Genomic DNA, 14,022 nt, shown 5'->3' with positions numbered 1-14,022 from the left:
GCGTCATATACAGTATGAGGTAATTGTTGTCATGGAAACCATTACAAAGCATTTTATGGAGAACCAGCCAGTTCAGACGTTCATATAGTATGATCATGTGCGATCATTCCCAATTCTTACCATGCTACATGATGTTCCGAAAAGAATTTGTCATGGTGGTTTGGTCTGAATGAGAAGATAAGGACAAAATAACATCAAGCTATGTCACTCGATGTAATAGGCATGTCCTGTATGTTTGGTAGTGCTTAAAGCCCAGGCAGCGTGCTGAAGGTAGGCTGGCTCTGTTTTGTGGCCCCTTAGAGACAAATGGACATTGATAGGAGAGACAAGTGGACATGGCAACCAAGGAGGAGCAGCTTCTGGGGAAGTTTTCGTGCTCCTAGCATATTGTGCTGCACTGAAGTGCTTGTTTCTGCTGCAGCAGTATTTTGTGCTGCACTATGGTATTTGGCTCTTCTGGGGTAGTATATTGCAGCATAAACAAATATCAAGTAAACAAAAAAAAGTGGCCCTTTCCCCTCATCAAGCAATTTGCTATAAAAACAAAACAAAAAGAAGATAAAAAAATAGACATATTAGGTACTGGCTATATAAAAAATAGCATATAATCTACCCTGTCAGGTGAACGCTATGAAAAACTTGAAAATAAAAACAGAGCCAGAACAGCCATTTTTTGTCACCTTTCCTCCCAAAAAGCATAATATAAAAAAGTGGAAGTTCCTGGAAATGGTACCAATTAAAATATCACCTCATCTTGCAAAACCGAGCCCTCACGCAAGAGCATTGCCAGAAAAATAAAATGGCTGCCAGAAAAAAGAGTAGAACCCACCTAACAATTTAAGGGGCATGGTGTGTCTCAGATTGTACAAGCTGGGCAAAACATATTGGGCACTAAAATTCCATATCTGTGGAAAACCAGAAATTTTTTTTGGGTACTATCCCCTGCTCGACAATTTCTACTAAATATCTGTGGTGTCGAAATACTCACTCCACCCGTTGATAAAAGTGACCCCATTTGTTTCCAAAATGGGGTCACTTATTGGGGTTTCCACTGTACAGGTACCACAGGGGCTCTGAAAATGTCATGCCTCGCCATATGCCCTTATAGCAGCTTATGTCCACATTTCCGTACCCAGTAAAACCTGCCTGTCAATTTAAGTAGTGTAGTGTGAGTCTCAGATGGCACACACTACCCATCAGCATATTGGGCACTGAAATGCCATATCTGTGGAAAACTATCACTTTAACATTAAATTTCGGCAAAACACCTGTGGTGTCAAAATGGCCACTCCCCCCTCCCCTTGGTGTTTCTAAAATCAGGAAGCACAGTATAATAAGTGCTGATGTTTCACACTGGCACATGATATGCATAACATATTGGGCACTGAAATGGCATATCTGTCTAAAATTAATGAATTTTTGTGAAACACATGTGGGGTCAAAATGTTCACTACACAAAATAGGGTCACTTCTTGGTGTTTTTTTTAATTTATTTAATCTCTGAAACTCTCTTTTTTTTTTTTTTTTCTAAGTGCTATGACACACCTGTGAGGTCAAAGCACTCACTACATCCCACAATAAATTTCTTGAGGGGTATAGTTTCCAAAGTAAGGTCACGTTTTTGGGGTTTCCACTGTAGCCATACCTCAGAATCTCTTTAAATGCGACATAGTGCTGACAAACCATTCCAGCAAATTTTAAAAGTTATACTCCTTCTCTTCTGATCCCCGCTGTGTTCCATGCAGAAGTTTACGACCACATATGGGGTGTTTCTGTGAACTGCATATTCAGGGTAATATTGAGGTTTGTTTTGCTGTTACAGGAGAAAATGGATTAAAAAGGAAAATCTGAATAAAAGTTAAATTTTTAAATTTCACCTTTATTTTACTTTAACTAAGATGAAGTATATAGTGTGTCATGAGAAAACAGTCTCAGAATTGGTTGGCTAAGTAAAAGCATTTCAGAGTTATGCTAAAATGTGACACATTGTCAGGTTTGCAAAATTAGGTTTGGTCCTTAAGGTGAAAACTGGTTGTGTTTGGAAGTTAAAGAACACAGACTAATTGACATGTCCTAAAATTATGACTATTTTTTTTCACTCCTCAATTTACACTACTCCTTTGGCTTCTTGCACCCACTGATTATGCTATCTCTCTGACCATGTGGTAAGCACTTTCAAAGCCAATATCTAAGTTCCACCCTAACTGAGTAAATAAAATAGGAAACAGGAACACTGTTTTATTTAAGCATTCACTACAATTATAGCACAAATATTAGTAGCTACAGTAATTCTATAGTACATATGGAGGGCTTTAATATATAGTACGTTGTTATCTATTTAAAGAAAATCACCTATCATAGCTGACAGGAATTCCTGTTAGTCTGGTATGTACCCCAAAACAGGGGTGAACTACTGGATGGTTGCCAACATGTGACTTTCTAAGATATTCCTCATATCTCTGTTTCAACATCTATCTCAGCATAACAGCAGAATCGGACTGGGTTTCTCTGGCCCACCAGATGAAATTAAAAGTGGACATGCACAGGGCCTGCCATCCATCTATACAGAACATATACTGTACATGTCAGATTACCAATAAGGTCTTAAATGTTATATTGAAATCAACCCATATGAAATAGACTCCTATTGGCAAGTGATTGTCTCCAATGTCAACTCCAAATGGGGTTGTCTTCTGTTGCACTGCTGGGGCTCATTATTGTCAAACCCTGGGTTGAACAATACCCTAGTAGGTCAATCCAACTCTGTATGCCAGTCTACCAAAATCGTTTTATAACATTTCAAATTCTATAATAGTTGAGATAAAAATCAGAGCCTGCTGGTAGGGATAAGTCAATCGACTTCAGATGAAACATCCAAAGTCGACTCGCATAAAACTTTGTTTTAATACTGTACGGAGCGAGTACTGCCTAAGACAAACATTTCTACTGTTAAAAACCTTTTACCGGACTTGGTTTCGGTTCCCAGTGGTATCTTGGAACCGAACCCGAGTTCGGTAAAAGGCTTTTAACAGTAGAAATTAATTTCTGAAGTTATTACACGAAGTCTCGCAAGACTTCGCAAAGTAATAACTTCGGCTCATCGGAGCCAATACATTCTAATACTGTACGGAGCTCCGGACAGTATTCTAGTGTATTTTTATGCGAATTGACTTCGGATGTTTCATCCGAAGTCGATTTGCTCATCCCTACCTGCTGATATCATAAATGTCTCAATTAGTACACACTTGTTCAGTGATATGACTCCATCCTATGGAGATTACATATGTTTTCAGAGACTATTTTACTAATCATTTTCATTTCAAGAGTGACATCACAGAAGTATGGCAGTGCTAAAGATATCTGAGGCTCGCATAGAAAACTAATTATGACACCCCCAAAACATCACATATATTAGTGGTATTGTTTGGCCGTATTGGAGCTAGAAAACAAACTATTCTAACTCCATACTAGTATCCTATGATATCAAAATTCAATATAATCAAACATATCAGGCCGGAACCTAAATATACTTTACAAGAAACAAAATTAATCTACTAGAAACAATAAAACTCCCTGCTAGATCTACAAACAATATAACTGTGATCAGTGGGGGCCCAGTGGCTGTGACCCACACCGGTGGCTAAAACAAGGCGGCAGATGTGTTCAGCCAAGTACTGTGTCTTCTCTCTAGCTGAAGAATGTGGGTTTCAGTATCCAGACTGCGACAGATCTAATGTTGTTTGAAATAAAAGTTATACTTTAATGAATATCTGCTTAGACTTTTGGAGCAAGAATTGTGGGCATTACACAGTTGATATGTCTGTGGCGTGGTCATTTAAGTCAAGAACATATGTCAATGACTATAGATAGGGCTAATTTTAAATGCAGCGCCATGTGGATAGGCTTTAGGACAATCAATTTGATAAGTATCGTAAAGCTTTCACCTAGTCTCTTAACCACTTCCAGACCGGGCCATTTACCCCTTTCCTGTAATTTTATTTTCTTCGCACGTTAGAAGGTTTAGAATTTTAGATGCAATTTTTTTAAAATTTTTAAGAAAATTTCCAAAGTCAACTTTTTTAAGGACCAGTTCAGTTTTGAAGTCACTTTGTGAGGCTTACATAGTGGAAACCCCCCATAAATGACACCATTGTAGAAACTACACCCTTTACAAACTTTTTTTTAACCCTTTAGGTGTTCCACAAAAATATAAAAATTCACTTTTTTGGCAGATTTTTCTTTTTAATACATTTTTTTTCTTTAACATATCGAGGGTTAATAGCCAAACAAAATGTAATATTTATTACCCTGATTCTGCTGTTTACATAAACACCCCACATGTGGTCATAAACTGATGTAAGGGCACACGGCAGGGCGCAGAAGAAAGGAGTGCCGTATGGTTTTTGGAAAGCAGATTTTGCTGCACTGGTTTTTAGATGCCATGTCCCATTTGAAGCCCCCCTGATGCACTCTTACAGTAGAAACTCCCAAAAAGGGACCCCATTTTGGAAACTAGGGGATAAGGTGGCAGTTTTATCGGTACTATTCTGTGCTGCATATGATTTTTAATTGCTCTATATAACGTTTTTTGTGAGGCAAGGTAACCAAAAAATGGCTGATTTGGCACTGTTTTTATTTTTTACAACATTCATTTGACAGGGTAGATCATGGCTATTTTTATAGAGCAGGTTGTTACGGACGCAATGATATCAAATATGTCTACTTTGTTTCTTTCAGTTTTACATGATAAAGCAATTTTGAAAGAAAATTATGTTTTCTGAACTCCATATTTTTATTATTTTTCTCCCAATCGTCTTGTGCAGGGGCTCTTTTTTTGCAGGAAAAGTTGGTGTTGTTATTGGTACTATTTTTGGGTACAAATGATTTTTTGATCATTCATTATTAGACTTTATGGGACAAGGTGACCCAAAAATTGGTTGTTTTAGCACAATTTTTATTTTTTATTTTTACAGCGTTTACCTGAGGGGTTAGGTGATGTGACATTTTTATAGAACAGATCTTTACAGACGTGGCAATACCTAATATGTATTCTTTTTATTATTTATTTGTTTTACAAAATAATAGCATTTTCAAAACCAAACAAATGATGTTTTAGTGTCTCCACAGTCTGAGAGCCATACCTTTTTTATTTTTTGACCGATTGTCTTTAATATTGTCTCATTTTTTGCAGGATAAGGTGACGGTTTGATTGGTACTATTTTGGGGGGCATACACCTTTCTGATCGCTCGGTGTTGCAATTTCTGTGGTGTAAGGTGAAAAAAAATTGCTTTTTTTGTCACTGTTTTATTTTTTTATTTTTACGGTGTTCACCTGCGGGGTTAGGTCATCTGATATTTTTATAGAGCTGGTTGTTATGGACACAGTGATACTTAATATGTATATTTTTTAAATTTATTTCACTTTAACACAATAATAGCATTTTTGAAACAAAAAAATTATGTTTTAATGTCTCCATGTTCTGGAACTATATATATATATATATATATATATATATATATATTTTTTTTTTTGCGATTTTCTTATGTAGGGGTATTTTTTTGTGAGATGAGATGACTGTTTTATTGGTACCATTTTGTGGGACATACGCCTTTTTGATCACTTGGTGTTGCACTTTTTTTTTTTTACACCTTTTTTTTTTTAATGGTTTGTATCGGACAGGGTGCATCATGTGATATATTTATAGAGCCGGCTGTCACAGACGAGGCAATACCAAATATGTCAATTTTTTTTCTATTTTTTTTATTACTTAATTGGGGATTTTTTTTTTGTAAAACCTTTATTCATTTTTTTTTTAAATAAAACACTTTCTTTTTTATTTTTTTTAACACTTTGTGTCCCCCATAAGGTCATACAAGACCTCTGGGGGACATTTTTTCACTATTGATTTCTCTTGTAACTGGGGCTGATATAGTGGCCCCAGTTACAGGGGAAATACACCCCCTAGTGAGGCTATGCAGGGCTAATTGTAGTCTATGGAAGACCCAACAGCTCCTGCACTCTCCCGCCCCGGTGGTCACATGACGACCGAGCTGGGACAGGAAGCGCTTAGCTGTTTCAGAAGGCAGCGGCGCTCACAGCTTTCTATAGGCCAGTGACATGTCCAGCTGCATAGAAGTGAATGGGGCTTAGCACAATACCATGTACACCCGTTATATGTATGGTACTGTGCTTGGTGAGCTCCTCAAACAGCTGATCGGCGGGGGTCCAGTATTAAAATCTTAGAAAACCCTTTTAATGAACATGGAGGTAGATAACTTCTCTTGTTCCATGCTGTAAACCTACCACACTTTGCTGGAACACTATATATGGGAAACAGTATTCCTAGCAATCTTATAAAAACAATAAAATGCTTGAAGGCAGAACATTCCATACAGACCCTTATAACTGGTTTAAGACATAAAAGAGACCTGATTATGTTGAATTCTTAAGGAAAAATAAATATTAAATGAATTACGGCTTCATGGATGAGCATAAAAAACTCGGCTTGGCATAAAAAAACATGATGAAGGTGCTACTTTAAATGAAGGGTCCACCAACAAAGTCCTTCTCAAATACACTAAATATTTGGTGAAAATTGATAATATAGTAAATGTTCTAACTGTGAAACTGAATAAAACCCACCTTAGTGTTTTTGTTCACAAGCTAAAGGGGTTGTCCCATGAATAATATTATACAGTTTTAAAACCAGCACCTGGATCTGAATACTTTTGTAATTGCATGTAATTAAACATGTATTATAGCTGCTGAGTTATTCAATGAAATCTATCTGTATTTGCTCTTTTTCTATTTTCTTTGCCCTGCTCACTGAGATGGAAGCACATGCTGTCAGCTTGAAATTAATCTAGCAGAACAATTGGAACAATGAATAGGTACATCTCTGGATCCATGTGAGGCACAGGGCTGGTTCTAAGTTTATTATAAAGAGGTTGCCATGGACTGGAGTATGTAAGATTTTTGTTTTTTACATTCATTATGGGATAACCCCTTTAACTGATAAACCTTAAGAAAACACATATAAAATACAATTTATATGGGCAAGGTCTTTTAGGCATCAGAAGAAGACCCTCCATGATCATCTATAAAAATGTCTTCCAAAATGTAGTCGGAGCTTGGCAACTTGACTCTGGGGAATACAATAATTCACATTAGTGAATTTATGCCACTATTCTGCAACTTATCTCACCAGAGTCATAGAATACAATATGACATACAACTATGGCTGCATCAAGCCTGACAACAAGCTAATATAAAAGCCGCATTATCAGCTCCTATTCCATGTATTAACACATTTACATTACTAGATGTACATATGTGCACTTTATATGTTTTCAAAGTCCTCTGGCAGGAAAAAGCTGTAAGAATTGAAGGGACCTGGGTGGTGTGGCCCCTATGAAATTGCCCCTTTTCCCTCCCTATTCCAACATTACTTTAAAAAAGAAAATGTACTGTACATTCAAATCAGTAACACTAGGAATATAAAGGTAAATATGAAAAAACAACAAGATATGGAAAGCATGTCAAGATATATGCAATAACCTTGTCCAATTTTTCCTCATACTGTTTTGTGTTTCTGGTCAATTATTTATTGTTTACATAAAAAGAAGACTTTCAAAAGTTTCCTGACTTTATTGTAATTATTTTTATTCCTACTCCAAATCTTTAGTCATCAAATTAGATTTCCTTCCTTTATAAAGAAAACAAAGAGTTCTGTGTTATGACATACATAATTTAAAATGTGAACCACGCTAAAAGAACTGCTACTTCATGATGGCACTACTGTGAAAATATCTTAAAGGGCATCTCTGACAATGGTTTCCATTGAGGTTGGCTGAGAATATTAAAATACAGTAACTACAGTATCACATCAAAGTTTTCTAATCCTATATTTGACTAATCAATTGAGGAAGATTAAAGGAGTATCCCCATCAATAGGATATGTCATAAATGTCTAACAGTTGCGGGTTGCACCTCTGGGACCCACATTTCTCTCAAGATTGGGACCCGCTATGAACGGGTAGCACGCTGTACATGCACGCCATCCTATCCATTCACTGAAATGATACTTCTGATAATAACTGAGCAAGTGTTGTCTGTTCTCTTTGGGGCCTCTTTTGAGATAGGAGCAGGTCTAAATTCATCGTCCTTTCTGCACTCCATTTAACCTATCAATTACAGTGAACGGCTCTACATTCTTGCCAGGTTAACAACTCAGGATAACCTGTGCTGTCCTTACCACCCCCTGTCATCTCCTTCAAAACATTTCTCTGCTTTTTCCTCCACCTTGATTGCAGAGCCATCTTTAATATTGATTGGACCCTGGGCAAAAATTTACTTGGGCCCCCTGGATCCCACCTTCCCACACCTTAGCAGGCAATCACGCCCTCCACCACAACACACACACACAAAAAATCCACACACCTGGTAGAGTCCAGTGAATGACTGTAAATACTTCCAGTTCTGAAGACTCCAGCGGCTCAGGATCAGTGCTCTGGGCAGCTGGGCTCAGGCTGGAAGTGGGCACCGCTCTGCAGGAAGGAGACCGGGGCTCGGCCACCCTAGCGTTACAGTGCACCCCAGCACCCCACAGTATGCGGTATATAGCAACCCACAGTATGCAGTATAGCATCCTATAGTATACAGCACCACACAGTATGCAGTATAGCACCCCACACTATACAGTACAGCAGCCCACAGAATACAGCACCCCACAGTATACAACAGTATACAGTAGAGCAGTATAGCACCTCACCGTATACAGCACCCCAAACTATACACGATACAGCACCCCACACTATACATCACCTACAGTATACAGTATACAGCCCCCCCACAGTATACAGTACAGCAGTATAGCACTCCACAATATACAGCACCCACAGTATACAGTATACAGGCCCCCACACTATACAGCCCCCCCACACTATACAGCCCCCCCAGTATACAGGCCCCCCACAGTATACAGGCCCCCCACAGTATACAGCCCCCCCCCACTATACAGCCCCCCCCCCCACTATACAGGCCCCCCACACTATACAGGCCCCCCACACAGTATACAGGCCCCCCACACAGTATACAGGCCCCACACAGTATACAGCACCCCACTATGCAGTAGTTTCCAGTATATTAGCATAACAACCCCTGAGTGTCACCTTTTTCTGATATCTTCACAAAAAAAAGCTCCACAGTTAAGGCAAACTTCTCCTGCAACACTCCTGCTAGGACCTGTGATGACATCATAGCCATGTGACCAGTAATATTGCTAGGTTACTGGTCACATGGTGATGATGTCATTAAGGTCCTAGATCACATTCACAGCTCTAACACAGTACGATGCCGGGACTCAGTGCCGGCAGGCATGGCATGGCAGCACCCCCTGTGAAGCTGACAGCCTGACACCCGGGGCAGTGGCTAGCAGGGCTCAAGAGGCAGCTGCCTTGGGCCCCCCAGGAGCAACTGGGCCCGGGGCAGCTGCCCCTTTTGCCCCTTGGTAAAGATGGCCCTGCTTGATTGAACCAAAATTCTTGTAAATGCCCTCAAAATACTATACCTAGACTTCTGTAACATCTTCCTCAGTGACTTCCCTCTACTTCCTTGCATTCTTCAATCTCTCTTTAACTCCGTCCTTGTTCCTCTAGGCTCTCTCCTGTCCTGTCTATCCTCAAGATAGGTCATCAATATGAGATTGGTGGGGGTACCAGAAGTCGCTCAAGCACTGTGCCATCCATTTGATAGTGGCTGTGCTTGGTTATGCACTTAAATGAGACTGAGCTGTGCCTAGGCCATGTTACTGATGAACATGATGTAACATGGCCTAGGAAGAGGCCTAAGCAAGTACCTCTTCATATAGCTGATCTGCGGGGTGCCAGGTGTCAGACCCCCAGCCGATCTCATATTGATGACCTATCCTGAGTATAGTCCATCAACAGAAAATCCCTTTAGAGGAGTTATCCCATAATTAATGTAAAAAATGAAAATCATAGATCATATACAGTAGTTATTCCCCAGTTGAGGTTTTCTTCTGCATGCTTTGTGTGTATAGCTGCTTTCAAGTGTACATAAATTATTGAGGCATTCATAGGATGCTGAGACTGACATACATTTCCTGTTCCCATTCATAACTGCTACAAAGGATTGCACATCTCTAGCATAAAGTATTCCCACAACTAAATAAGCAGAATGCCAGCTGTAGCCCTCTGTAATGTATATAAGCTGGTGACCACGACTAGGTGGAATGGTATGTTCAATACATGCTATCACCTCCTCCCATAACTGGTCACAACAGTAAATTAAATCTAATTCACTTAAAGCAATATTTATACAAATACAGTCACAAATTGTGTTAAAAGATAAAAGCTATTGGATCTGCAGCTATGGTAACAGGAAATCATATGATCTCAGACCACTGCCTCCCCCAAGTGCGTATACAGGGAAATAGTAATACCAGAGCAGCATGGTTGCTGACTAGTTAGCACTGTTGTCTTGGTTTGAATCTGACCAAGAGAGAAATCTGCAGCTTTGATACTGTTTAATTGGCTTTCCACATAAAGTCCCCTAGTTAGAATTTCTAAATAGGGACATTAGATGTATATAGTGACAATCGCTGTGGAATATGTTGGCACTATATAAGCAAAACAGTTAATAACCACCAAAGTACAGGAGTTTGTCTGCTTGCTATATACAGAAGAAGGCAGCAGGCACCATGTTGGAGAGACCTGGTGGCTCTATTAAAGGGGTTGTCCCACAAAAAATATTCTACAGTTCTCAAACAGCACCTGGATCTGAATAATTTTGCAATTGCATATAAATATAAAATTTTACATAGCCACTGAGTTATTTAATAAAATGTACCTGTATAGCCCTCTTTAAGTACATTTTTTCTTCTACTAGTTCCCTTTGTATCATTGTGTTCAAAATTTAAAGGGATTCTGCCATCAATTTTTGATTACGTTAACAGCCTACTGTATATGCAAATATTCAATGTATTTCTTTTTACAAACAAGTGGTGGATGGCTTTCTGGATATAATTTTTGAAGTGACCCCATGTATTCTATTCCTGTCCTGGCTCTTTAACTTCCCCCTTTGTTTGGATTCTTAGCACATGAAAACAGCCTTGCTTGACTTTCTCACTCAGTATACAGTGATCCCTCAAGATACAATGGCCTCAGGATACTATATTTTCAACATACAATGGTCTTTTCTGACCCATCGTAAGTTGAAACAAGACTCAACACACACTGCCTCAGACTCACAGTCAACCAATCCAGGCGACTTCTCTGGAAAATACCTGTATTTGTTGCTAGTTATCAGCTTTTCCGGACTGTTATATGTAATAAATTGGTTATATGTCTTAGTTATCTGCTTATTTTTCTTAAATATTCACTTTCTCTTATCTTGGATGACACTTTGGAGCTTTGGAACCTTTACTCAAGTTACAATGGTTTCAACATAAAATGGTCATCATGGAACCAATTAATATTGTAACTTGAGGGACCACTGTACTCACTGCAGACAGAGAGGGAAGTGGATGAGCAACTCAATTAGAACATCACACATTACATTGATAAGTGCGATGATCTTCTGGGGCATCTTTATCTAGGCATATCAGAAGAACAACAGAGTTGTCATACTGTTATCCCAGTTCTACTAATCTACTATTATACTGACAGTTAACATCTTTCTATCGCAGCAGCAGTAAATTAAATAATGGCTTACATCCAGTACCACTCAAAAGTCAAACAAGCTGAAATATGTTTTATTTTTTAGATTCTTCAAAGTAGCCCGCCAGTATTTGATAGGTGTGGGTCAGATGATCAGCTGTTCGGAAAGGCAGATGCGCTCGTAGTAGCCCAGTGGCTTTCTCTTAGTTATTTCTAGGCCAGTGGAGACACGTTCATCAGTCACATGGCCTAGCCGCAGCTCAGCCCCACTAAAGTGAATCAGGCTGAGCACGATACCAACCACAACCGCTATACTATGTACAGCTCTGTGCTTAGTGAGCAGGGAAAAGGCTGCAGTGTTGCTCAAACAGCTGCTTGGTAGGGGTCTCGGGTGTTAGACCCCCACCGATCAGATACTGATCACCTATCCAGAGGATAGGTCATCAGTATTAAAATCTCAGAAAACCCTTTTAATGCTTTACAGAGATCAAGTACCAGACACATCTCAACATAAATTGTTCAGAGGAGACTAAGGATCAGACCTTCCTGGTTGAATTGCTGAAAAGAAATCCCTACTGAGGAACAACAACAAAAGAATTGAAGAAACACAAAGAACGGACATTAGACCAGTGAAAATTATACTTTGATCTGATGAGTTAAAATATGAGATATTTGGTTCCAACCACTATGTCTTTGTGAGACGCAGAAAAGGTGAGATGATGGTTTCTACATAAGTGGTTCCCACCATGAATCATGGAAAAGCAGGTGTGATGGTGTTGGGGTGATTTGCAGATAACACTGTTGGTGATTTATTTCAAACGTCAAGGAACACTTTCTGAAGCAACATGCCACCCCATCTCATTTGCACGTAGTAGGACCATCATTTGTATATCAACAGGGCAATGACCCAAATACACCTCCAGGCTAGGTAAGTGCTACTGAACCAAGAAGGATAGTGATGGAGTGCTGCATCACATGACATAGTCCAAATGAGATGGCTTGGGATGAGTTGGACCGCAAAGTGAAGGAAAAGAAGAAAAGTGCTCAGCGCTTCTGGGATCTACTTCAAGGCTCTTGGAAAACTATTCCAGGTGACTACCTCATGAAGCTGACAGAAAGAATGTCAGGAGTCTACAAAGCTGCCATCAAAACAAAGAATACCAATTTGAAGAATCTAAAGTATAAAACATATTCTGGTTTGTTTAACTCATTCTACCCCGGGACAATTTTCGCTCTTCTGCCCAGGCCATTTTTGCAAATCTGACATGTGTGACTTTATGTGGTAATAGCTTTGGAACAATTTTACTTGAAAAAATTGAAAAATTCCCAAATTTTCTAATTTCTCTACTTTTATAATAGTGATACTTCATATAAAAGTTATTACTTTACATTTACCCTATGTCTACTTCATGTTTGGATCATTTTGAAAATGGCATTTTATTTTTTGGGGATGTTAGAAATCTTAGAAGTTTGGAAGCAAATCTTGACATTTTTCAGAAAATTTCCCAAACCCACTTTTTAAGGACCAGTTCAGGTCTCAACATGTTTGCCTTTCTACGGCCGGATCTCCAGCTGTCCCCATCATAGTGAATGGTGCCGGAGCAGACTTCCGGCAGCACACATGGACTAGCGTTAGTACGGATTCCCTGCCGGAACAGCCTGCCGGACACTGCTAACGCTAATGTGAAAGTAGCCTTAAACTGGTTGCCTGACTACATATGGGAGTAGTCTAGGGTGTAGTAGTCTTAACTAATGAACTGAGCATTACTAACCTAAAAGGTCCAGCCTGCTGCTCTGGTTCTCCTGGGTGGGCTCTGCTTACCCAGGTTCAGTGTTCAAATCATGTGAACAACACCGAACTGGTCTCAGATGCTTTGCATCTTCTTTTTTCACAGGCAATGTACTAAAAGAAGCTCTGTAACTGACAAAGGGATATGAGCCCTCATACATTGCTCTAATGCCTGACTAGACAGACCAATCTTGCAAGGAGATATTATGAGGAATCTGTGCAGTTAGTGACCACACCCCAGCCCCACAATCACCCTCTGTGGCAATACTCAGTCACTTTTGCACCCCACTGCTGACTTCCTTTCCTGCTCCTTGTTTGGTTTGTCATTCATTATTGATGACCTTCCTCCCCCAAAAATAATTTTTTTGTTATAGAGCGCATTTACATGTGTTTTGTAAATTTTTAGGTTAATACAATCTATGACCAACCTGTACTCATAAAACAAATATTTATGTGTTCATTTTTTGGGGTTAGTGAGTTACTCTCCTAGGTCTTGTGCCCATCCTCTTGTTGTGCCAAATAAAGGGAACAGGACCTTGCACATTTAGCCATCT

The 14,022-nt window shown here is 39.3% G+C and overlaps 1 protein-coding gene across 2 annotated transcripts in view; it reads right to left on the bottom strand.

Annotated features, from left to right (window-relative positions):
• The window catches only part of RELL2 (RELT like 2), a 98,753-nt gene that overhangs the window by 66,276 nt on the left and 18,455 nt on the right, over positions 1-14,022 (bottom strand). The gene's annotated exons all lie outside the window — the stretch shown is intronic.

This window comes from Bufo gargarizans, unplaced genomic scaffold, assembly GCF_014858855.1.
Source record: "Bufo gargarizans isolate SCDJY-AF-19 unplaced genomic scaffold, ASM1485885v1 original_scaffold_1852_pilon, whole genome shotgun sequence".
In the NCBI taxonomy this organism is placed as follows: domain Eukaryota; kingdom Metazoa; phylum Chordata; class Amphibia; order Anura; family Bufonidae; genus Bufo; species Bufo gargarizans.
This window is presented reverse-complemented; position numbering and strand designations above follow the sequence as displayed.